The sequence below is a fragment of the Camelus bactrianus genome, chromosome 1 (assembly GCF_048773025.1).
Source record: "Camelus bactrianus isolate YW-2024 breed Bactrian camel chromosome 1, ASM4877302v1, whole genome shotgun sequence".
Classification (NCBI taxonomy): Eukaryota; Metazoa; Chordata; class Mammalia; order Artiodactyla; family Camelidae; genus Camelus; species Camelus bactrianus.
In genome coordinates, this window is record NC_133539.1 from 20,016,005 (window position 1) to 20,043,018 (window position 27,014).

Genomic DNA, 27,014 nt, shown 5'->3' on the forward strand with positions numbered 1-27,014 from the left:
TGAGTAGCATGTGACTTCCAGGAAGGCAATTCTTTGTAGCTGAGACAAGACACAAAGGAGGTAACAGCTACAGTTGTCCACTGACTGCACTCCCTGCAGCTGAGCAGCAAGAGATTTCTAGAAGGGGAATCTGGATGGAGCATATCTGTGACCACCACAGTACACCCCCTTGTACCTTTTGGATCTGCCTGTCCATACACTTTCAGTGATCAGCTTCTCCATGAACCCACAGGGCTCTCTACCTGAAGGGAAACTTAGAAGAAAGGAGTCAGTTGGATGAACTGCATCCCTGATGCTGTAGCAATTCTCAGGGCCCCACTGATACTCAGACTCTTCCCTCTGCCATTCAGTCTCTTCCACCTTCATCCCCAGCTAGCACCTCTGCTGGCCTCCAGGATGACTTCGTGATTAGGACCAGACCCTCGCCTAGAGAACCTGACCTCCTGATCAACATAACCTCTCAAGTCAGGTTGCTGTGTTTGTCTTTTTACAGTCACAGTTGGACAAGGAATTACCAAGAGGCGCCTAGCTGGATTATCTGGTCTTCACACATCTTCTTCACTTATTCTTACCTGTTCATGATGATCAGGGATGGTTAACACTGCCAAAATGATGACTTCACTACTTTTTTTCTTGTCCCTAACATAAGGAGTCCAAAGTGTGCAGGTGGCAGCTATAGTTTGTAGATAAATGGATCTCTTGCTATTTTCCCTGGCAAAAGTCTGACTCCTTTAGAACCCAAATGTCTACTCTAAAGACCCTGCGTTGCAGGAATGGGAAGTACAAAGTCCTCTGGTGGGTCATTGAAATGATGGCAAATGTCTCTAGCTGCTTCCAGTCCTTGGATGGTAGAGCCATGAACTCTTTATTGGGAAACAGAGCCATATAAAAGTCTTTGATTCAATGTGTATGCTGCCTCCTGGGGGAACGGCATCCCACTTTCAAAGAATATTACGTCCAGACTGATGACTCAGGTATATATCAACCATTGCTTTAATTGTTCAGCAGGTGATCAGATCCTGAGTGATGTAGTGTGTGATCTGACCAGTGAATCCATGGTCATGGACCTACTTCTGTGCTGAAAAGTGGACCCCTTGGTCCCAGGTGATATTAGATGAGATCCAGGCCATTGGACTAAACAATCTGCAAACATTCAAATAGTGGTAATTGTTGAGGGCCTAGGGCAAGAAAGACAAACTCATATCCAAAATATGTATCCATTTCTGTGAGACCAGACTGCTGGCCATCCTAGTATGGAAAGAGACTACTGTAGGTATCTTATCAGTGAGTGGCTGGATTGTCTCCTAGAGGAATAGTGCCACATTAGGGCCTTGGCATCATCTTTATTTCTAGCAAGCTGGACATCTGACAGTGACTGTAGCTGGATCAGCCTTGAGAACTGAAGGTCCATTCTGTTGGGTCATGCATATTATTCTCCACCTTTGTCACAGTGAGGACTCCTTGTACAGGTGCTGGCGTGGTTAATAGCACAGATTGGTAGATGTGATAACTACCCAGTAATATTGTTCTCTTGTTTGTTTAATTCAACATTTGTGGTGGAATGTCCTTTGGTGGTTGTTAGCATGTGACAGAAAGATCTTCCCTTTGTGATGCTCCAATATGTCCATCCTCATGCCTCTCCCTCTGAATTCCTTGTTTTTTCCTATAATTTTCTTTCCAGGCCATGACGAACTGGCCAAGCCATTCACAACTACTTTTAAGAAATATATTTGATGACCTTGGGCCCCCTTTGTTCCATAAAAAGTAGGTAATGCTCCTGAAACTCTGCTTATTGGGAGCATTTTTACCAAGCTCTATCTTTCTAGATCACCCTTGAAAGAAGCATAATGCAGCCACCATCCATTTTTTTTTTTTTTTACTATTAATCAGCTAGCAAGCCAGGCCATCTATAAACCAAATGGGCATGTTTTCTTTTGTTTCCTTAAAGTGATTCAATGAGAACGGCCTATTTATAGGCATAAGTTGAAGAAAGAACATGGGTGCAACAATGTTGGGAGCCATGGAGTTGTGGTCTACCTGCTGTGTGTGCAGCTTACATCTGCCTTATAGTTACGCTAAAGCTCAAGCCTACATGTACGATTTCCATGTTAAAAGTGGATGGTGGTGGGTCCACCTGACTTGATGAGTTGGTGAATCTGTTAGGACCTGGTTAATAATGGACTGCTCTGGTCTCACAGTAACATAGTATTCCAAGGCATTCCTTTTCTACCTGAGTCTAGTGCAAGTCTAAGATTTGTTTTTCACAAGGTTTATAACTTCCTGCTGCTGCTAACATTATCTTCTTCTAGAATTCCTGAGGCCTTTGTGCAATTCACTGAGTCTTTGCACAAATGCCACGTGTTCACTGATACCTCCTACATTACAGGATCTGTTGGATCATATGGGCCACATGGGAGTACCATTTTCTCTGAAGCCTAGATAATCTGCAGACATTTTTCCCTCTCTGAGCACCACTTAAAGCTGGCAACCTTTCACATCAAAAGTATATGAAGCAGGGAGAGGATATAGCTCAGTGGTAGGATGCATGCTTAGCATGCATGAAGTCCTGAGTTCAATCCCCAGTACCTCCATTTAAAAAATACATACATGCATATATACATAAACCTAATTACCTCTCCCCCTCAAAAATATTTAAAGAGTATATGAACCATAAAAATATTAATAAGTATGGAATGTGTTGCCTCCAGAACCCCAAAGACCTAACAGACTTTATACTTCCTTCTTAATGGTAGGAATTGCAAGATGTAGTTAAGTATCTTTTACACTGGAGGGGATGCTGTTGACCACTATACTTCTAAAAGTTTTACTGACGTGATAGGTCATTGAATATTCACATGTAACCCTCCAAGCCCATCAGTGCATCAGCTCACTCAGCCCAATAAGCAGGATCTTATCAATATAATGGATCAATGGTCTAGGCCTAGGTCTCTTCAGATAATATTATAACAGAAGTGTGAAAATTAATATAACCCTGGGACCAAACTCTAAATGCATATTATTTGGGTAGCAGGATGATTCTACTGGATTGCATACACTGATACACAGTTTAGAGTGCAAGCTATTCACTAAGGACCAATATTTTTGAAAGGAAAGAATAGGACGTAGAAGTGTGGAGAGGGATAAACTGAAAAAAAAAAAAAAAAAAAAAGCAAGCTCACCAAAGCTTTGGCAAATGCTGAAGCAAATATTGCTCATGAAGTTTGTCTGCCTTGGGGCTGATATGGCTAAGCATTTACACTCCTGCTACACTGTGTCACCAAATGTGGCTTATTCTAGAAAAAGCATGACCTAGAACAAGACCGTTTTTGCAGTTGAGGCTGGCCCTGAAGAAGTTGACAGCTGGAGGCTGAATGATAATTCTCTTCCCTGAAGGTGAACAGTATATTCTTCTTGTAGTAAGATCTCATTGGCATATACCACTGTCTACCACAGAGAACTATAATTTTAGAAAGAAGTTATTTAAAAATTGAGCAGATACTCCAAAATATATTAGAAACAGGAATAAAGCAAAAATTAGCAAGATGAGATACAAAGAAAGATGAGTAAAATAAGATAGAATTGTAAAAACGTTTTAAGTAAATCAATTTAAAAAGAGAAGTAGCCAAGAACAGTAAATTATAGGACACACTGAAGCACTCTGCCCAAATTTAAGTGAAATCAAAAGAGATAAAGGAAAGATAGCCATTCAAAAATATTAGGTCAAAAAACAAAACAAAACAGGGAGCCAAAGTAAGACTTACAGCTACTTTGATAAGAAAAAAGAAAAATTATAACAAAGTAATAATTCAAGAAATACTATATTTAATCAGTTCTAAAATCCTATTTTTTCTACATGTTAATGTTTTTGAAATAAGGAAGCAGCTTACAATAAAGGTCATAATTTAATTGGACTTTTACTTTCATAGTAAAATATAAAATAGTGGTATGTTGCACCCCTGATGGGGATATAGAATTGATAAAACTGGATAAATGAAGAAAAAAAACTGTCACAAAACAAAAAAAAAGGAAAGAACTAGTCAAAAAGACTGAATTTTCAAACTGGATACAGACTGAAAAGAATCCTCAGTGAGAAGAGACCAGTGCCTAGAATGTAAGATCCATGAAGTTGGGGACTTTGTTTGCTGCAGTATTCACAACTCCAAGAATGTTGCCAGGCACTTAGTAGATACAAAAAAAGTTTTTCAATTAATTGAATAAATCCTGATACAGTTTAAATTATAAAAATAAAGAAAAATTATACATGTTGCCAAACAGTTTAACTCATGGTTTAAGAGTAGTCTGGAGCTAGACTGCACTTGAAATGCTGGTTCTACCATTGCAGAAGAGACTGATAAAGATTACTTATAACTAATTATCATCCCCTCCAGATCACATGACAGGATTATATCTGCTATCACCATATTTGCAGTTAGACAGAGCCACATGATTAGTTCTGGCACATAAGTCTGGCCAGTGTATATCACTTTTGTTTGAGTCATTTAATTGCCAGTATAAGACCCTCTGCACTCTCTTCCCAGACGGCTTTGGGCTTGGAGGCACAGGCTGGGCCATCAGATCAAGCAGTTGAATTCCGAAACAACTCAAGAAGTATCCTTGCCTTGAAACATTACATGACTCTGAGTAGGACTTTCATTCAAAAGTAACCCTTTGTGAATTTCTGGAGTTGTTAGTTACTGCAACATAATTTAGCCATCTTGTCTAACTAAAAAGGCACTTAAATGTTGAGTGACATTACATAAGAATTTATCCTCCTATAAGTCAGTTTTCTTATCTTTAAAATGGTTAATGATTTTACATACTTTATGGCTTTTGCAAGGGTTAAACATACTATTCTATGTAAAAGAGTTCTGAAAGTTCCTGGCTGATATTCAGAGTGCATTAAGACAAAGGAAAATAAAAAAAGTAAAGGAAAGATATCCACATGGGAGAAAAATTAGATTGACCACAGTTTCAGGATATAATGGAAAAATGCATTCAGAATTAAGAAGGAAATGATCTGCTCCCTTGGTAATTTTATAACTAGTGAAATTCTTTCATATGTAAAGGCAACAAAAATATTCTCATATATAAGAACACGGAAAGTGTAAGCACTTGGAAAAATCACTTGAAGATAGATCTTAGGCAAAAGCAAAGAGATGATCAAGATTAGTAATTCAAGATGGAGAGAATTATGATAAAAATGTCTTATCTAGACGGCTCTTACCTGGTTTGAATCTCAGTCTAATAAATGTGATTAGGTGGAATTTTGTAGGTAGTGCAGCTGCACTCCGTATCTGTCGGGTAAAACTAAGCCCTGCCTGACTTTGCCCACAATTTCTTGTTCTCCTTCTCTTCCTTCTTCAGGGAATTAATAATACAAAGAGAGTGAAGGCATATTTTTGAGTGGGTGTCAGTACTGGGTGAAAATATTTTTGATTAAGAAGAGCTTAGAAAGCTAAAAATATTTTATGTGTGGGTATGTTGAATTATGGCTTCCTGAGATGTCCTAATTCCCAGAACCTGTGACCGTTACCTTAAATAGCAAACGACACTTTGCAGAGGTGATTAAGTTGAAGATTTTGAAATGGGAAAATTATCCTGGATTATGTAAATGGGCCCACTGTAATCACAACGGTCCATATAAAAGGGACACAGGAGGAGTTGGAGTCAGATAGAAGGCAATGTAACTACTGAAACCAAGGGACTGAGAATGAGATTTGAAGATGCTACACTTCCAGCTTTGAAATCAGAGGAAGAAGACCATGAGCCAAAGGATATAGGTGACCTCTGGAAGCTAGAAAGGGCAAGGAAATGGAATCTTTCCTGGAACCTCAGAGAACCCAGTCCTGCTGACCCCTTTTAGACTTGTAACTTCCAGAACGAACATGTGTTGTTTTAAGCCACTAAATTTGTTGTAATTTCTTAAAGTAGCAATAAGAAATAAATACTTATTATTTTCAAAGATGATTTTTGCAAAGTCATTGAGTTCTTTTTTAAACAATTGGCTTTTGAGCCTGTTGGTTGTTATCAATATCTTGTGTCGTTGAAGTATTTTTGAATATTCAGTTGTCAGTAACATAAGTCCTGTGATATTTTTTGCCTTTCTTACTCCAAGCACAAAATGAATAACTTAAGGATTTGCCTAAAAGAAGTGGAGTATATTATCCCTTTAGTCCTTCAACGTATTGCTTTATCATCTTCATGAGCAAGACTAATCACACACAGTAAACATACTTCTATTTCTTTAAATTATATGCATGTGTGACTATATAACTTATAATCATATTCATGTAATGCTAGTAAACAAGATATTTAAAATTTAAATATTTAAATATTTAAATATTAAATATTTAAAAGATCCAAAAATTTTTTAAAAAATGGAAGAGAAGGACCACATGTGGATGGACTATCAAATACCTTCCTTGAGCACCTCCCTGGACCTACTGGAGACCCCCTGCAAAACTGCTCCCCACATTAGAAGCTACTGGAATAGATAACCAATATAGATCACTTCCTATTCTTTGATGAGTCTCTTCTTTTTCTACTGTGAGATGTTAATGCCAAATATAGAACAGATTTGGTTGGATGCTGTGGGGTATGATATTGAATAAGCAATGTGACTAATCCTCATTGTGTATTCCCAAGCTGACTCTCAGTACTCTATTTTCATGTCTCTTGAGCACTATAGCTTATTAAAACTGTCTATTTTCTGCATTGTTTCAGTGAAAGGTATTATGATGCAATGTATTTTCTTTCTCCACTGGCATAGGTGATAAACTAAAATTATATGATCGTTTAGCTAATGACATTAATTTATCTGTGTAAATATATATATTTTTTTAAAAATCACATGCTGTTATGGCAGGAAGTAAGATTAAGTGTCTCACATTTTGAAAAATCAGATAATATTCATGTCACAACTAAAAAGGCATTTTGTTGAATGAGTCTATTTTAATCTCAGTATGATGATGCCAATCTCATAGTTTTTCGTATTAGAGTGAAATGAAGAACAGAGCTTTTCTATTTCTAAAACATCCTGGTTTTCCTTTCAAAGTTCCTGGCCGCCAGCCATCTAAAGTGACCTAACCCATTATTACAATGGCCATAATTTACATGAAAGAGGAGGAACAACCCCTAGATGCTGCCATTAATGAGATGGCGCCAACTATCTGCCCACGTTGAATAATTCAAGTGCAAAATGACTTAAAAAGCACTGTGGTGTTTTGAAATTTAAAATAGCTGCTAAAACTTGTTTTTCACAAAGGACCCTAGTAACCTCTTATAGAATGACCAAATTCCTGTCAGTAATATTAAGATCAGTAAGATCAAAGACAGAAATAACAGGCAATCCCCATTAATGCATCTTTGTCTTCAACCTTAAACTTATTTTTTTCTTAAAATGAGTTATTTTACTACTCTAGGATCACATTATGTTTACAGACTATGGTGCTGATAATAGCTCAAGTTCAATGCTGAAGGAGAAAGATGGAACAGATTTGGTCCCAGCCATTGCCCATTGGGTTAGTCAGAATAGTCAGTGGAGAAGTGTTCTTATGAGAAAATTTCTCAGAATTCAAGACTGTAAAAATGAGGGGTGGGTATTTTGGGGGAGACAGTCCTCCATGGGTCTCTTATTTGCCAGCATATCTTGGTCTAGATTCCTTTCAATGATGTTTACACAGCAAAGAGGTAGAAATAATTATCTTGGAAGGTAGAAATAATATCTCCTTCAACACAAAAGGCAGATTTGTTAACTGTCCACTATAGTAAAATCGCATCTGTGTCTGGAAAAAAGGGAAATCATGCTCAGTACCTATGATAGAAGATTTGGTTTCCTAAATTCAGAGTTTCTCGCCTATTAAACAACTCACTCACGGGCAGGCTTCGCCTGGCCATCTTTGCCATGCCCTGTGGGAATTGCAGCTTGCAGAACTTGCTCAAGAAAATGCTGATAGCTACTGGAGTTGTTGTGATTAATAAAATTATTTGAGTGGAGAGTGTCATTTCTTTTGCTAGCATTCATAAAACAGTGACAGGTTCAGTTGTTAGCTTGCAAGAAGAATAAAATCTAAGACTTTTCACAGTACTTGACACTCTGAGACATGCTGTGAGTATAGATTCCTAGTTCTTATTCTTAAAAAAAGAAGAAAAATACTAATAAGCCAACATAGGAAATATCTAGTCATTACTTAATATTAACCCAAGTAGAAAATTAAAGGAAACTTTCTTAAAATTCCTTATGGATAAGTCTGGCTTTGGATTTCTGAAATTATTATCCTTTCTTTGACACTTTTATATAAAAAATCATTTAATGAATTTAGTAAAGGATTGAGAAGGGAATATTCTCTGTTCTTTGGGAAATAAGCCTATAAGAAATTGAGTATTATTGAATAATACAAAAGAAATATTAATTCTATTCATATAAAGGACTCTGGAAAGTAATGCAAGGGAAAAAGAATCCCAAATAACTACCCCTAATACAGATTGTCCCCCTAATCTGCAAGTCCATATATTCAGGATTGACATCCTTCCTGGTCCACTGATATGACTGCGGGCATGTGAAATACACTATATGAGCTGGTTAAAGCTGCTGTCTCATACCCTGAAGAACCATTTGCTTGGACTGAGGGCTCCTTGCTTCAACTTTGGTATGATAGCCCTTCTAACCATCCAGCAGTTAAACTCCTCTTCCCTTTCCTAGTGTCCAGCAGGTCAGGAAGCTTCTAGGAACCTATTTCAGGGAATTAGCCAACATCCACCTTGATTAAACATAGCCTTTGCTGTATCAGTTATTAAATATTTTGAATATTATAGCTGATGAATTGCTCATTCAGGGATCATACCAGAAATCACAATTAATATATCTAAAACCAATATGTTTATGTTCCCTCCTCCTTTGCACTCTGCCTCAGAGAGATTCAACATTAAACCTGATGAGCCTGTTGCCCACGAAATCCTTTCTGTTTCTCTCTTTCTTCTCCACATCCAAATCCTTTCTGTTCCACTTGTCATCCCTGTGATACACTTCCTACTTTCTCTGTACCCCTTTTATCACTGCCTTATTTCTCTCTCGTTTCACACTCTTCTGATTCATCCATGCTTAAGATAGCTCCTGGAATAATCTATCTAAAATGTAATCTTACTGGTTACTCTCACTTAAATTATTCAGTAGCTTCTGTATTTAAACTTTTCACCCAGCATTTTGAGATCTGGTCTCAGATGACCCAGCTAACCTATTTCTCACCAGTCCACCACTCACACCCTTGCTCCAGCCATAGCAGGTGAATTTTCTTCCTCTATAACTGCCCCATTCTCCTAATGCTTCTGTACCTTCATCGACAAGAACAGTCCCTCCACCTCTGTCCCATGTTAACTTCTGCTCAACTTTTAAAAACGAGTTGAAGAAATAGTACTTCTCATCTGTATGATACCAGTTTTACATTTAATTTTGTATTGTTCTTTGGTTACTTTTCTAGCTCATCCAGTTCTTTTTATCGTTGTTCACAACATGTTATAAGACCTTAATAAATGTTGGTTGAATGAATACTTTTAGTCCTACTAAAATGTCTTAAGTCAATTCAGGACAGTGTCAACTTTCAAAACTGTGCATGATAAAGTATTAGTACCCCCAAATCTTGAAATGTTAAAGAGAGCAGCTGTCAAATTCTCATCATGTCAAAGGATAATCATGTTAGTATAACAGAAATAGAATTTTGATTAAAGACTAGAAGGAGAAGAAGCTATGGGAAACGCCAGGAAAATGTCATAATAAAGCACCCTTGCACTATGGTAGACAGGCTCCACATCCTCTTCCCAAAGTGTTCATATATAAAAGGCCTGTAAAGATTAATGAAAACTTTTCATACGAAAATGAAGCCCTATCCCAATACACTACTTTCCTTAGAGCTAGGTTAGAGGAATGCTCATTTATTCTGTAATTGCTTTTAGTATTTGTTTAACAGTAACAATTTTTAAAACAGGGTAACTTAAAGAATTATTGTCCTAAAATAAGAAAGTGTTTGAGTATGCCAGCAGAAACGAGCTGATGATTTTTCCTAAATGCATAAAAGGCATGTCGTTTGCCTTTATTTGGTATTAGTTTTAAACTCCTGTATGTACTGGATTTAATGGGCTCGAAATGTTGTGGAAAATTGTGTTACAGCTCCGTGTTACAGCTCAGCTGTGACAGCAACCTAGATCCGGGCGAGAGACCAAGCAGCACTCGGAGAGTTGGAGAACTCAGGTTTATTACTCCAGCAGACCCAAAGGAGTTCACACTTCAAGCTCTGGACCCCATCTGTAGGTTTACTCGGGCCTTTTATAGGCTGCCAGTTTTACACTTTGCAACATCATATCCAATAAAGTACGACAGAAGTTGACCAACCAGGAACAAGCTTTGTAGAAATAGACCAATCAGGAGTGAGCTCCATGCAAATGAAGTACTACAAATGGACCAGTCAGAAGTTAGGGAAGTGGACCAATCAGAAGTGAGCGTAATAACCAATCAGGAGTGAAGGAAATAACCAATTAGAAGTGAGCTCAGGGAACCAATAGAATTCTAGATGTAAGTTAGCCGCTTTAGAGGCAAAAAGTGCGCTAGAGCCTCTGGGCCAGGGAACCGGATGGTGTGAAGAGGAGAGCAGCGGCCCTGCCTAGGGGTCCTGCCGGTCTTTTTATGGGGCTTTCTGCCTCAAAAATAAAGCTATAAAGTGGGTCTTGGATAACTAGCCATCTCAGGCTTCAACCAGAGGTGTTTCTTTCCCTGGATAGGGAGGGGAACATTCCAATTATGTATTTAAGTTTCAAGGCCATCCATGTATGTTCCCATAGTATTTCTTCATAAGGAGTAATTTGGAAGTTCAAACTAGGTGAAGGATAAGACACAGACACCTATGGAAAGCTTCAATAGTTCACCCAGGGACTCCCTTGGTGAGCAAATACAGTCCTGGTAGATTATAATAACTTTTCCTATTTATATGTGTTGGTGAATTATCTAAAATTAAGGTGGAAGAAACTCTGTATTCTTGTGAAATTTTAAGCTACATCAATGCTGTTATTCAGAGATTACCATAGTGTTGTTCAAATGTTACAGGTCTAGGCATTTGTTAGTCTTTTCTTTCTTGGCAGATAAATTTACTAGGATTGAGTTAAGAAAGAAATTTACCCGTAAGTTTCAAAGAGAAAAACTCTCTTCCATGCATCAGCTTTCTGTTTAGTTATCTAAACTTTACACTCTTCAATCAAGTCTCTTTCTTTGTTTTATATTTAAACCATGACTTGGACTTCTCCATTTTTCTTAGTGGGAGAGAGAGCTGCTCGTACTTAAAATATTTCTACCTGGTTTTGTTCAGTCAGAGCACATCCTGGAATGTACATGGACTCAGAGAAATCAGGCAACTAATTTTCTTCTACTGTACAAGTATATCCAAATTCAGTTATGTGTGTGTGTGTGTCTCTGGATCTAAAGAAGCAAATAGCTTCAATAATGAATTATTTCTCACCTGAGAAATTAATATCAATAATTATTTAATCTGCCACAGCTGCTGGGAAGCTTAACTCCTTCCTCTCTGAAGATATAGCCCTATCTTAGACAGTTGGACTAACAATATTTCCAGGCCAAATGATGTCATAACCTCTGATTTCACAAGGCTTATGATCAAGATAGTTTTCCCTCAGTTTCCCTCTAAACTAATATTCTGATTCCAGAAAATGACACTTTTTTATGATTGTCATCATTCCAGAAACTACCATTGGATTCTGTTAACATTAGACGGTGTCATGTGGCATAGACCCTGGATTTTCAGGGCTGAACATCCTGACTTCTGTGGGCAACTCACATAACAAGTACATATGTTGCTCATTGTGGGAAATTCTCTCTTGTTTCTCTGCTTCAAAGCCCTGGAGCTTGGAAAAGAGAGGAAGACCTAGAAGTCAATGATCAGGTCCTAGTCTCTTCCTCTAGGTTTGTTATCCGTTGCTACTCCCATTTCTGATGCCAAGTCACCACTACTAGGGTTACATTATTCATCTGTGTTTAACTATTTTTTATTAAAAATCCTCAGCTATAACTTCAACCTAATTATAATTTCGCTAACAACTTTGTTAGAATAAGTTCCAAGCATCTGATTTTTCAAATGTGATGCATATTCCTTCACATCTTATTTGCCAGTTGCTCCCCACAACCTCTATTATAGATCAACCTACAATATTCTCTGCCCAATCAGCACCCCAAATACAGTCCATCTGACAAAATGGGAATTCAATGATGATTATTAGGATGCTTAAGATCACAGAAATTACTTACAGCAAGACTCACAAATATCTTTTTACATTCACCGGGCAGGGAACCTAAGAGGGTGAAGCTTCTAAGATGCAGATGTTTGTTCCAACATGGAGGCTCTAGGGTGCGGAGAAAATTATGGCATTGGTTTTGCCAAATTTCTAAATTTCAAAGTAATTAATATTGCCTTTTTATATAACATCTCTCAATTCTAAAATATTGACTTTTTAAAAAAGTCTATAGATCAAACAAAAAAAAAATGTCTAAGGGCTAAATTTTGCTCTTAGGCTACCATATTCCTGTCAAATTTAAGGATTAATTTTTGCTCATGATTTTTGTTCTTTCTTTCTTTGATGAGTTGCTGCTCTCAAATATAATATAAGAAAATTTGTTAAGGAAAATAATTAGTAATAAAGAAATCATTCTGTGATTCATAGGATAATTAGCAAAAAATAATAAAGTTTTTTTTAATGCTGACTTCTAAAGATAGATCTTATCAAAATATCATATCCCTTACCTCTTTAGCCATATACATTTACAGTGTGCTCTAATATTAGATAAAAAATACTAATTAAAATAATAATAATATTTATCTATGACAGAAACATGCTTTCACTTGATTGCATTTACTGGAAACTCTTATTTTTAAAAAAATGTTAATGGGCTATTCTGGAGAGCTTTTCTAACATGTGTGTTTAGTGAAAACTTATGCCATCGATGAATTACTGTCATCCATTTGAGGACTGCTTCAATGGCCAAGACATGGACCTCTCAACTGAACCTTCTCAAAGACAGATACAAATTAGAATCACCTGAGGCAATATTAAAAATGCATTTGAATGAATCCCATCTGTAATTACTTTGACTTCAGTTATCTGAAGTATCTCTTCATGGTTGATGAAAACCACTCAAAAATAAAGAAAGACAAAAAAGTTCTGAACATCACAATGAACATACTTGAACTAATTGATATCTGTAGAACATTCACCCAACAACAACAGAATTTATTTTCTTTTCAAGTGCACATTTAAGGTTCATCAAAATCAACCATGTGTGAACTATAACAAAGTTTGGGTAAAATTTAAAATATTCAAATAATTTGAAAACTTAAAATATTTGAAATAATTCAAAATATGTTCTCTAATTATGGGATTAAGATGGAAATTGGCAATAAAACTATACTAAAAAAAAGATATACCACCTGAAAATTGGATAATACATCCCTAAACAACTCATGGATCCAGGAATGAATCAGCATGAAAATTAGAAAATCATTGAGCTGAATACAATAAAATAACAGATCAAAACTTGTGGGATGTAATTAAAGCAACATTAAAGAAAAACTCATAGCCTTATATGCATATATGGGAAAGAAGAATGAGCAAAAATCAATAATTTAACTTTCTATCTCAAGAAAGAAGAGTATGAAGAAAAGAAAATAATAAAGATGAAAACAGAAATGAAGGAAATTTATAAAATATTGCAGAAGAGAGAAAATAAAGCCAAACGTTGGAACTTTGAAAAGATGGAAAAATTAATCAATTTGATTATCTTCTTAGACTGTTCAAAGTAACAAGGAGAGAAAACAGAATAACAAAAATAAAAATAGAAAAGATGGCATAAATATAGATCTCTAATATAGATAATAAAAGAGCATTATGAACAACTTTGAGAAAGGAATTTAATAATTTAGTTAAAATGAACAAATGCCTCCACAAATACAATTTACTAAAGTTAAGAGGTGACATAAAATCTTAGTAGTGAAGCATCTGTTAAAAAAATTAAATTTGTTATTTTAAAAACGTTTCCACAGGGAACTCTAGAACCAGATGGCTTTAATAGCAAAATTTCCCAACTATTTAAAAAAGAAATAACTCTAACTTTGCACAAAATCTTTGGAAAAACAGAAGAAAAAATGAAAGTGACCTTTCCTATCTACTTTTTTGAGGCTAACAAAACCATGAATTCTACATCCTGTTGAGAACAGTCAAGAAAGAAAAAAAATCATATCAACAGAAGCCAAAAAGAAGCATTTGACTAGAATTCAATCCCCTTTTATGAAAAATCTTTTAGTAAACTAGGACAAAACTAGGAAAAATTTGAGATGGTAAATATCTACAGACAACATGGAGGGTACATACATTCAGTGACTTTGTTTTAAGTTGAAATCTTTACCTTGTAGAGGGGGAAGAGGAAGAGGACACCCACTATTTCTACTTCTGTATTTTAATGGAGAGTCTGAACATTGCAGTAAGGCAGGGAAAAAAGAGAGAGACATAAAAAGATGAAAATTGAAAATAAACAAATAAAACTTATTTTCTTGAAGATCACATGACAACAAAAGACTCCAAAATAATCTGGAAATTTTACAGTGTTGCTATTTATAAAGCAACAAAAATACTAATATATTTAAGAATAAATAAAACAAAAATTTGTAAGGACTTTATAGCTAAAATCTATGAAATATGATTAAAAGAGATTACTGATGACCAGAATAAATAACATGTTTATTTATAAAGACTCAGTATTCAGTTCTCCTTAAATTTATTTACATATTGGTAATACTGATCAAAATGTTCACAGGCTTCTTTTCTTAGACGTTAATAAACAGATTATAAATTCATATGGATATGCAAAGTGTCAAAAAAAGACAGAGTAGTAGAAGAACAAACCTAGGGATATTATAGTATCAAATATAGTTCTACAGTAAGGATACAGCTACACTTACACATTGTGTTCAGAAAAAAAGAATAAAAGGAAAAACAATATGGACAGGCTGTAGATTCTGGGAATGCATCAAAACATATGATGTCAATTCATAATGGTGGTGATACTCCAGCGAAGGGGTAAATGACTGTGATCTCAATACATGTCAACTGAACATCTATTTCTGAAAAGGAAGAATCTTCACCAGTACCTCACACCATACATAAAAATGAATCACAGATCTAAATATAAAAGAAAAAAATCATAAAAGTTTCAGAAAGAGGCAACAAAAAACAATGTTTGATCTTAGAGCAGAAAATAATTTCTAAAACAGGATGTGAAATTTGCAAAACAAGAAAAAATTAAACTACATTAAAATTAAGAACTTTGATTCATCAAAAGGCATCAATGAGGAGTGAAAATTTAAACCACAAAGTGGAAAATGATATTTGCTACTCATATATCTAATAAAGATCTCATAGCCAAAATAAATAAGTAATCTTTATAAATCAAAGAAAACCAGATAACCAGATTACTTTTAATGGGCAAAAGGCTTAAACAGTTTGCAAAAGAGACAATTCAAAAGGCAGATGAACATTAGAAATAATGTTCAAACTTATTAGTCATCAGAGAAATACACATTAAAGCACCAAGTTGATACTACTATTCAACTAAATGGCTAAATTTAAAAACATAGACAATATCAAGTATTAGTGAGAATGTGGAGCAGCAAGAACTCAAATATAGTATGAATAAAACGTATATTTTTAAAACCATTTTAGATAACTTTATGGAAGTGTATCTATCATCTATCTATGACACGGGTTCTACATGTTCCACATGGTTATTATATGTATGCATGTATATGTACGGAGCTCAGATCCCACAGGTTAAGGGCTCATTCCTACAAGACTGCCCCCACTTCAGACACCTGGTTTCCCAGTATATTCACGCTACTATCACCAACTACAAACTTGAGGATTTCCGCGACCTCTTCCTCAGGTTTGACAATTCTCTAAACAACTTGCAAAACTCAGGAAGGTGCTCTATTTACAATTATTGGTTTATTATAAAGGATACAACTCAGGAACAATCAAATGGAAGAGAACCATGGGACAAAGTATGAGGGTTGGGGGTGCAGGGCTTCTACCTAGTGCCACACCGTCCCAGCACATTGATGTATTCATCAACCCAGAAGCTCTCCAAATCTCATTGATCAGGAGTTTTTGTAATCCAATATCTAGTCCCTCTACCCTCTCCAGAGGTCAGAGGGTGGGGCTGAAATTCCAACCCTTTAATTGTGTGATTGATCCTCCTGGTGACCAGCCCTCACCCTGAAATTATCTAGGGGTCCCACCATGAGTTAATTCCTATGGCATCAACTCGGGTGTTGTAAAGGACTCTTTATTAATAACATAATGCTCCTATCACTCAGGAAATTCCAAGTGTTTTAGGAACTCTGTGTCAGGAACCAAGGAGAGAGATCAGTTACATATATTTTTTTTAAATTCCATGGTATGCTAAAAAGAATATTTTCTAGGTATGAAAAGGCTGTAGAACTCCCCTGAGATTTTCATTTTTCTAAATGTCTTCTGCAGCTTGCAAGTGTTCCCTAAATCAGATTTCACTATTAAATTATTTTGGAAAATGAAACATCATCTACCCTTTAATGATTGTACGCACAATAATATATTATAGCTTTGTCCATACCTGCACTTAGGAAACCTGGGTAATTTTGTTTGATCTAGAATTTTCCACATATTTAAACATAAAATCTTTTTATGTGCTTGTGGAATGCTACAAAATAACCCAAGGAAACTGCAGTTTCAAGGAACATATTTTTGAAAAACTGTCATTTTCATTTTTTAATCCCTTTTCCATATAATGTTAGGAAAGCACTATGCCAAGGAAGAAAAAAAACAGTAAAGTATTATATGTAAAATCCACATGATAAATGAAACCTAAGTTTTCTGTAAGTCTGTAAAGGATTTGTCTATCAAAATTTATATCTTGTGAACTCATTCCAAAGTCAAATTTAACTAACAGGTGAATATTTGTGTGTGTTTTTTAAATATTTGTGTGTTTTTATCTGTTGATCATGTTTTGGGGTATACTTATATCTATACCTGTATTTATACCTGTATCAGCATTTTAACTCCTCTGAGATTCAACCTCTTACATTCTAGTAACCAAACTATTCTTTCTTCTGTTTAATTTAGATACAATGACTGTCCTCATGATCTCCATTGTTGTACCTTTATCACAGATCCGTAGAAGGGATTTACCATTCCTGAAGTAGTGGCTGTATGCTATACATTATTAGTTCTTCCATCTCCATTTCCTCAAACTTTAACTCCCAAATGCAATCTTTGAAGGGCAGGTCAAATGCTAAACTGAGCATAGTTGTCACCGTAAGTGTTCTAAGACCTAAGAGATTTCCTCCGAGGCAGTCGTTTTGCTGATTGACTTTATTTAGTTGAGTAATTACTTGAAAGCTCCAATATAGTTATATTTTGGGGGGATTCACAATTTTATGAAAATTGACTTTCCGGCAGCAAATGGCAGTTAATAGCTACCTGTGATTCTCAGATTCCATATCAAGACTTGTCATTCAGTTTTAATTCCTTGACAGAGAATATGTGTGTGTATTTATACATAAATGTGTGTATGCATATTTTCATATTTATGCGAGTGTGCACATAGTTATAACTCACCTTTATGTTGCCAAGGCAGTAGACTAGCATGCCACTTGGAAAAGTTTTCTGAATTTGTCGTTTACCCCTGTCTGGGTTTTAGAGCGATCTCCCTCTTGAGTATGAAGGAACAATATGAAATTGGTGCTTCAAATTGTTATGACTCTGAATGATTGGTGAAGAAAATGCACATGCCAGCTTCATTGACTGCTCTGTTCTAGACTGAAAATGCTCTGCTTGTTTAGTAAATTTCTATTAAGTATCTTATTTAGTAATATATTTGATAATGACTCCTTGGATTTTTTTATTTCCACCAGTTTGAATACTTCCCAAAATAACAGTCTCTTCACTGTTTTCTTTCTTTCTTTTTTTTTTTTTTTTGGTTTTTGTTTTGTTATGGAATGTATTAGAATAGAGAATCCAATACTAAAGACTATATTTTTTTCTCCACTGTCCACAGTCTTCATTCAGAGTCTTCGTCATGAAATATCCCTGAGGCTGTGGTTCCCTGCCTCAAGTATAGGGAACTGTCCTAGTGTGTCTATTAATTCATGAAAGATATGCCATGCCAAGATCAGGACATTCAGAATATAAAAGCTTATAAATTGTCATGAGAATGGCATTTTTCTATCCTCTCTTTTTTATGTTGCAACTTTTAACCTCCTCACTGAGTTCTGGGCCAGTTTTCTACATGCATCTGTGATGGTTGTAGAAAGTGAAGTTAGCAATGTTCCAATTTCTACGTTAATGTGGCAACCAACATAACAATCTGCTTTGCTCTCTGGTTTTCTGCTTTACCCAGTTTAATGTGAACTGGAGTCAAGACACCATTTTAAACTCATTCTATGAATAAGGGTGTGTGTGTGTGTGTGTGTCGGTAGAGTGGGTGCTTATGTGTTATGACTTTCTCGTTTCCCACTTGAGTGAAGTCTAACAATGATGGAGCCTCTTGGTCATAGAGAAGTTCTCAGTCTCCTTAAAAGTCCTGAGTTGAGGCTGAAATAACCTAGATTTATTCACCAAGCGAGGTGAGTCCCAACTGCTTGTTCTTGGTCATTGCCTGGCTTTCTGAGTCTCATTCCTTGGTTTCCTTCTGCACTGACTTTTGAAAATAATATTTTCGTATTATTAAAAAGCTAAAATTCTTTTCAACTTCTTGTGCCAGAAGGTCTCACACTCCACATATGTTTCCTTGGCAGTTTCTCTGCTGTCAAACTCTTCATCGAATGCAAGTAAGCAGTCAAGTTCCAGTAACGTTGCAGTCTTGGTTTTCACCTCAGGCACCACCCCAAGGATCGGCCCCCAAAGCCTACATTAACTGTCAGTGTTTCTCAAGCTCTCAGAACTTTTATGCTAAAATGTTTCTTTCTATAGTCAGTGCACCTTTCAAACATTTCACCTTTCAATACTTTCTCTTCTTCCTCTGTAGAATTCCTTAGTTTTCTGTACCTGGTACAGCCCAGATGAGGCTATGTGCAAAAAAGAGCTAACACAGCAGGCTTGAAATCACTAGTCCTCAAAACATCTATTTGCAAAATCGTTCCTTGGCTGCTTCTGAGATTTAGGGAGGGTTCTCATCATTCCCAAAATGAATAAGAATGACTTAATATGCCTAGACTGTTTATGTAAACAATATGGTTTATGCTGAACACCTGCTTTTCTTCTGGGAGTCTGGAATTTTGGAACATGCTAGGCAAAGTGTGTCTACGTGATCAGCTCTCAGTTAAAATCCTGGGCACGGAGGCCCTAATCCACTTCTGTGGTAGACAGCATTTTACACGTGCTGCCCCAGCTTACTGTGGGAGAAATTAAGCACATACTGTGCGACTCAGCTGGAGGAGGACTCTGAAGCTTGCACTTAGTTTCCTCTGAAAAGGCATTGTGTTAGTTAGCTCGGGCTGCCATGACAAAATACCATAGACTGAGCAGCTGAAACAAAGGAAAATTACTACAGTTCTGGAGGGTGGGAGTCTCAGGGAAGGGGGCCAGCACAGCAGGGTTCTGGTGAGCATGTTCTTCCTTGCTTGTAGCTGGCAGCCTTCTCATTATGGCCTCACATGAGGGTGAGATAAATAGATGTGGATAGATAAACAGAGATAGAGATAGAGGTGACTGAGGGAGATAGAAAGCTGTTGGGTGTTTCTTCTTATAAGAGCTCTAATCCCATCAGGACTCAACTCTCTTGACCTTCTCTAATCATAATCACCTTCCAAAAGCCCTATCTCCAGACACCACCACACTGGGAGTTAGGGCATCAGTATATGTATTTGGGGAAAACACAAATATTCAGTGTATAACAGGTCCCATGCACCTTTTTCTTTTGCTAATTTTGCTTTATCCTTTTGCTATAATAAATTATAGCTTTGAGTCTGACTATATAGTAAGTAACAGCCAAACCTCAGGTTTATATATAAAAACACTATATAGGACTGATGCCATATATATATACATACATACATACATATATATATATATACACACATATAAATATATATGTTTGACCCTTGAACAACACAGGTTGGAACTGCACCAATCCACTTATACATTTTTTTCAATTAATACACAGTTGGCCTTCCATCTCCAAAGGTTCCGCATCCATGGATTTAACCAACTGTGAATCATGTACTATGTTTAGGATCTGTGGTTGGCTGAATCTGTGGAGGCAGAATCTGTGCATAGGAAGGGCCAATTATGGGACCTGAGCATCTGTTGATTTTGGTATTGGTCCTGGAACTAGTCCTTCCCAGATATGGATGGGCTGGTGACTCGTGTGTGTGTGTATGTGTATGTGTATGTGTTTGTATGTGCATACATATAAAAATACATGATGGGGTGTTAATAATATAAAACATCCTATATGTATGAAAGACATAAGGTAAATGAGTGGAGTCTTATTAGTAGACTGTACTCACTTCAGTCATGATCCTTACTTGAAGGGTTCAATCAGAATTTCGTATCTAAATCAATAAACAGATCGGTTTGTTTCTTTTGACTCGTGGTGCCTACCTTCCTCTGTTAGTTTTAAATTGTCATGTCTTTGGTGGAAGAGCATGTGCACAACCTCTCTGTTTTTCATGAGTTGTGAGGCACAAAGCTTTCTGGATAGGTTCATTTGCGAACTTCCTAATATATTCTTTAAAGCTAATTCTTTTAAAAATAGATTTCGTCCTTCTCTAAAGCAAAACAAAATGCCAAACATTTACTTAATAGCTCAAAATATTGGCTGAAGCCCCAAAGTGAGGGACAGTCCATGACATATTAAAGGGAGGTTCTTAAAACATATTAGCAGGACTTGCTGAGCCACGGCCAACAACAGGTTCTCTGATTCTCACCCAGCAAGCACTTTTAGCCAAGCAGAAAAGAGATTTATGAGAGGAGTATTATTTAAATATAGTACCTGTCATTGCTCGACATTTACCTTTTCTGTAACTTTAAGCCACATCTGTATAGTGGAATTGAACTTCAAGACTGGTGAAGTTTTAGTCTATGCCAGGAAAAAGGGATGCCAAATACTCATTAACATGTGTTGGTTTAGTGCTTCTATCGGAAAATTGCAGAGCATAATGAGACTTTGGGTGGGGGTGGGGGGGCAACTTGAACTATTGAAACTGAGCCTGACTCTTCCCTGGAGAAGTCCAAAGATGAGCGGCAGCTTGGAGTTGTCTGTGATGATAGCAAAATCTGTTTTCTAGGCTGCAGTGAGAGCCGTCTTTGTTTCCAAAGTTTGATTCATGAAAAATAAGGAGCCCTCTTCTGAGTGAAAGGGCTGTGGCAAAAGAAAACTAAACTAATCTAGACACCCTTTGACTTTTTCCAAGTAGACTGCATGTGAAAGGGAGGGGACCTCAACAGAAAAAAAAAAAAAAAAAAAAAAAAGAATGCTTGTGTATCGTTAATTTTGTTGTGGGAAATCTCAGGATGAGCTGGCGTGTGTACTGTTCTGAAGTCCAGGACAATCCTTGGGGCAGTAGGGAGAGGCGTGAGAACACACGTGAGACAGGGACTTCTGACTCAGAGGGACCCCAATGGCAGTTACCAATGGTCTCAGCCAAGCGAGATCTTTTGTTCCACTCTCTCTTCCAATACCAATACCCTTCTCCATCCAATTTAGTCTAGTGTGTTTAAAATTGCTAGTTGTTAAGCATTAAAATTTAGTCTAATCTTTTTTGCTTCTCTCACGGACGCTAACAAGGTCAAAGTGGGTATTTTCTTCCTTCTACTCTTTAATATTTTATTTCAGATTACATATTCTGTTCTGATTCTAGACAAGCTCACTGCCACAGTTAATATGAATAAATTCTGTTCTATGAAAACAATTCGTTGGGAGGAAAGATTTATTTTTTCAAACAATATTTAAATCTCCTTTTACTGATATGACTGTATTATTTCTACAACACCCTAAATGAAAATTATTTTGAGTATAAAGAAAGGAATCAATAAGAGCTATTAAAAATCCCTTAAAATAAATTAATGTTATTAATTCTTAGTCCAATGTGATTCTATTATGTGTGTAACACATCGGGAAAATAAGACAGCAGTATCTCAAATATTTTCTTTGGAGGTGAAATTCTTGGACTTAAGCATATTAGTTCCAGAAAGGGTAAGTATAGTATTAAGCTGCTGTATATGCTATTTTTCCCTTTTCTGCTTTTCCTGTAAATACTTAAACACAAGGCAGTTAATGTTTTTACCTGAGGCTTTATTTTAAAGCAAATAATGCCATTTCTTTTCGGCCCTCATTTTCACGACTACCGTTATCACTTGAGGTTGCCTGAAGGAGCAACCAGATTCTCTTTTAGGCCAATAGGAGAATCACCTGAGAAGATTAAACAAGAATAGTTTCTCTCCAGAACAAGGGAAGTCACTCAGCTGTTACAGGAGTGTTGCGAAATCTCAGTTTATCAAAGTAAAAGCAAATTTCCCTTGGGTCAGGACGTACAGCCCCGCCATCATGGTAAATTACCAGTGGTAGTTTGAAGTCAGGGAATTTAGCCTCTCACTTAACACAGTCAGCAAAGGTGAGTCAACCTTAATATCCACCAGCAGCTGGCAAAATATGAATGCCTGACCCTTCATTGATTGTGGCTTTTCTCAAATAAAATTGTATAAAAATGGACCCACAGACAGGTCAACTTTCTCATTTTTATGTTATTTTTTGACTTAGAGAGAGTAATGACAGTGCAGTCTTAAATCAGTACCTTCCTCTCTCGTACCAACAATAAAGCAGCTGTCTGTTCATTTATGAATTTGCAGCAAGAATACATCAGTATGATCAACTGTATACTTAGCCGTATGCTCTAAAGCCAAACCATTCGCCACATTTGGCTGTTGGGGAATGGGAGGCAGTCTGGGGTATTCAGAAGGAATTGACAGCAACTCCACAGCAGGGGCAGAGCGCTGCGCTGTATGATGGAGTGTGCCCCCAGGCCTGAGCAAGGTGGTGACCCTAGAGAAACAATGGGATCTAAATTTTGTCTGTTGCTTATTTGTAGATGACCTTGGGCAAATGCTTACAATGACTGTTGTCTTTTTTTTTAACCTTAAAATTAGGCTAGTTAAACTTAACTTCTGTGGTACTTGTGATAAATAGAAATACTGTTCTTGGCATATAGAAAACAATGAATTGTAGTTATGTGTGTGTATATATATATATATATATGTGCTAGAATACAAAGACTTACTTATCATGATGGGCATCAAGAAAAAGTCCATTTTTAGGTAGTAATAGAATTGTGATATTAAAAAGTGATAAAGTGGTGAATGTACTTGGTGGATACCTAAATGAGAACACTGAGACACTGGGAAATGATTGATTCCTCTCCATTAAGATTTTTTTTTAAGTATAAGTAATCTGGTATGTCTCACTTCTTAAATTTCCATATACTTCTCCCAGAGACTTGGAATTGCACAATATTTTCCATGAAATTATTAATAATACCCAATGAAAAAGCCTTTTAAAAACTGTTGAGATGCCACCTTTGAATTTCTAAGGCATTTTTAATGTTCTTAAATAATAAACAGTTATTTAAAATAACTGGAAACTGTAGACCATCAAAAAAATGAAGTCACCTGTAGTCCCTCCACTCAAAGATAATTAATAGATCACAAAACTTTAAATTCAGTCCTAGTTCTCTGTTCTTGCTATATTGCATAATATTCTTTGTTTCAGAAATTAAGACATAATTGTATAGAATATAATGTCTGTAATGGAAAAATACCAAAGCAGTAAAATGTATAAATTTACATAATCAAGTTATTATTATAATAACATTAATGATACAATTTTGAAATATGTACTTTTAAATAAAGGAAGCATCTCTTTGGGTGGAAATGGTGGCATAAATTTTTGTAAACAGAATTAGTAAAAACTGTTTATCAATGAGTGCTTAAGTAGCCCAGTGAAAAGTAACAGAATGCTACAAGGTTTAAGGAAGAAGTTTTTCAAAATCAGCTGGAAATTCTGCTTAAGTTAAAATAATTATTTCAGGTTAGTTAAGCCTGTGTTATAGAGGAGGTAGGGAAATAAGAAATTGGCAGCTTAAGGAGAAATGAAGAGCTATGCTAGTTTTATGCTTAAACCAGTAATAATACACTGGTTAGAAGGTGAGAGCCATACCAATTAGTGCAAATTGCTTGAGTCACTCACTCTATGCCTGGATGTTTATTTGATCATTTAGTTAGGGCTCAGAAATAAGAGTTTGCAAAGCGTTGTGCTGTGTAACTTGGGCTTCCGGGGTCTAACCTTTCCTTTATAGAGATTCTGGCTAAATTCAACAAAGCCCTATTTGCAAGGCCAGGTCAACAGTGAAAAGAAAGCTGAGCTTTCCCTGGCCCCTCGCACAGAAAGAATTATCAGGGTCAGGGTGCTCGGGCATGCAGGCTAGTAGTTTATGTTCTCGTGGAGGGACAGTGACTTCTCTTATTCTTCATTATATGGACAAGAGTGAGACAGTCGTCTTGTGATTGGGGAAAACAAAGGGAGCTTGGTCTCCGGCAGCCTGGAATGTTAATGCCAGCTATTGAGAGAAGTGGCCTGGGACTACCAGCTGCACAACCTGGAGAGCCTGGTGCTCATGGGACGTTACATCCTCTCTTGTCAAGGAACAGCAACAGTTCGTCCTGTGGGAAGCTGAAATGGGTGTGGCCCCACCTGGGGAGAGAAGGTGGCGCTGGGATGTCATGGCGGAACTCCCAAGGATCTCAACTAGCTCACTGATGAGTAAATTCAGGGTAAATTTCCATGGTTTTGGAATAATAAATTTTATTCATTTCACCACAAAATGACTGGAGGGAGGCATTTAAACCAAGCCAAGTTTTTCAGTGTAAAAATACTTTGAAGTTTATTTAGATCAATTAGAGTAAGCCAGTTCTTGAAAGACATGACTCTTTCCTTGGGAAGCTATGGAACGAGATGAAATTTTAAGCTTTTATGTTGCTTCTGTGTGTTGAAAACACAGAAACAATAAATAGTAAATAAATAGAAGGATTAGGGTGAATATTTTATTTTAGGTACACAGCAGAATTGAAGCAAATATGAAATAACGTCAGAGCTAAATAGTCAAAAGCCTGGTAAAACTAGACAGAAAAGCAAAGGCTTAATTCTGGCCAACTCTGGAGAGCCGTGGCTGCATACCGCAGATTGCTTCAAATGGACCGCAATGAGAGAGGGTGCATATAACGCAGTTTACATTTGGGCGAGTGAAATGTGTGAAACATCTTTGTCAATCATTGGTTTGATGAATCAGATTACTAGGGATACAGGCAGCTACCAACCTCATCCATGACTTGCTCTTCTCAAAGGTGATAATAGAAATGATGTAAAGGAAGACCACGGAATTGCATTCTTGAACTTGTCAGTTATTGCTTAACGCCAGTCCTGGTTTCTTTATTTATCAAAACCTTATAACATTTTTCTTAACTTAGAGACTCAAGTGAAAATCTAGGGTGGGACAACATATGTAAACATACACTGAAAACATACATTTCTAATATTAGACAGAATTTTTATCTGCTGTTAGACCTTGAAGAGAATAATTGTTTACACAATCTTATTATACCTCTAGAAAACCTGTTTTTGTTTTGAGGGTGTTAAAACTTTTAAAAGTAATCATTGATTTAGGTAAGTCCAATATATTGGAAATCACTATTTTTCCATAGTTCATCTTCATAAACTCTTATATGATCTATGATATCCTTGAATGACATACTCTTTTATGTCTTCAGAAATATTTTTTTGTTCTCATCTCTACTAGGTAGTCATTCACACTTCACCATCATTTTCATCCTCATCAGTCTACTAAAAATGAGATAGCTCTTTCTGTCCTAACAGAAAATATTCTTTAGTAAAAATGAAATGGCAATTGATTTCTAATTTTACTCCAGTTTAACTGGATCAGCAGGAATTATTCATTGAAAAGTAGATGCTTTCAATATGACTTCTCAGGAGGGGTTATTCCATCAAGAATAAAACTTTCATATTTTATTCAGGATAAGTGAACATAAAATCCATTCACTTATTCATGCATTCCATAAGTATTGTGCAATATCATGTATAATTCTTTATTCTGGTTTATAGGATGAAATAATGTTGGAAATCATGGCTTAAAGATTTCTTCCATCAACTTGTGACCCCTGAAGACTTACCTAAACTCTCAGCCAAGGTTGGTACATACAGCTCTTGTGGAAATGATTTTATTTTGGAGACTTATTTGTTACAGTAGCAATCAATATCTTAACTAATACATTTGTGCACAAAACATGAAAGAATTTGAGGGCTAAAGATTAATTTGACATGGCTGAAATAGTTACATGCTGTGTAACTGATGGTAATAGGATGGCAGTTTTAGAGAATTATATTAGAAATTAATCTGGGAAAGTGGATTATGGCAATTTTATTTGAAATTCCCATTTTTCTCTCTATAATATTTAATATGCAAATGTATATGTGAGATAGGTCTAATTAAAAGTCTTTAAGAGTAGAAGTTCTTTTGTCTAATGGCCTTTATTTGAATCCTAACTTGACCATTAACTCACTGTGTATCTTTGGGCATGAAATATGTTTGCACTGAGTTCAGCATCTCTGCCGTAACTATGCATCTTAAAAATTGATGTCATCTGGAGAATAGTCATGGTATAATTGTCACTGCCTTTACATTTTGGAAAAATAAATACCCAGCTTGAAAATTTGTAGAATGGATGGCAGAGGATGGAAGATAATCTGATTGACACCCTGGAAATGTTCTTTTTATCTTCAAGACTTAGTTTGGGCCAGGTTTCAAGGAGGTGGTGAATCAAATTATATGTAAAGCTGTAATTTCAGAGTGGTGTTTTTATAA

General features: G+C 36.3%; 1 long non-coding RNA gene across 1 annotated transcript in view; it reads left to right on the plus strand.

Annotated features, from left to right (window-relative positions):
- Nucleotides 1-26,324, plus strand: part of LOC141577450 (uncharacterized) — a 72,105-nt gene extending 45,781 nt beyond the window's left edge. The window contains exon 3 of the long non-coding RNA XR_012506362.1: nt 26,255-26,324. This is a non-coding gene — a long non-coding RNA (uncharacterized LOC141577450). The remainder of the gene's footprint in view (nt 1-26,254) is intronic.
- Nucleotides 26,325-27,014: the final 690 nt, after the last annotated feature.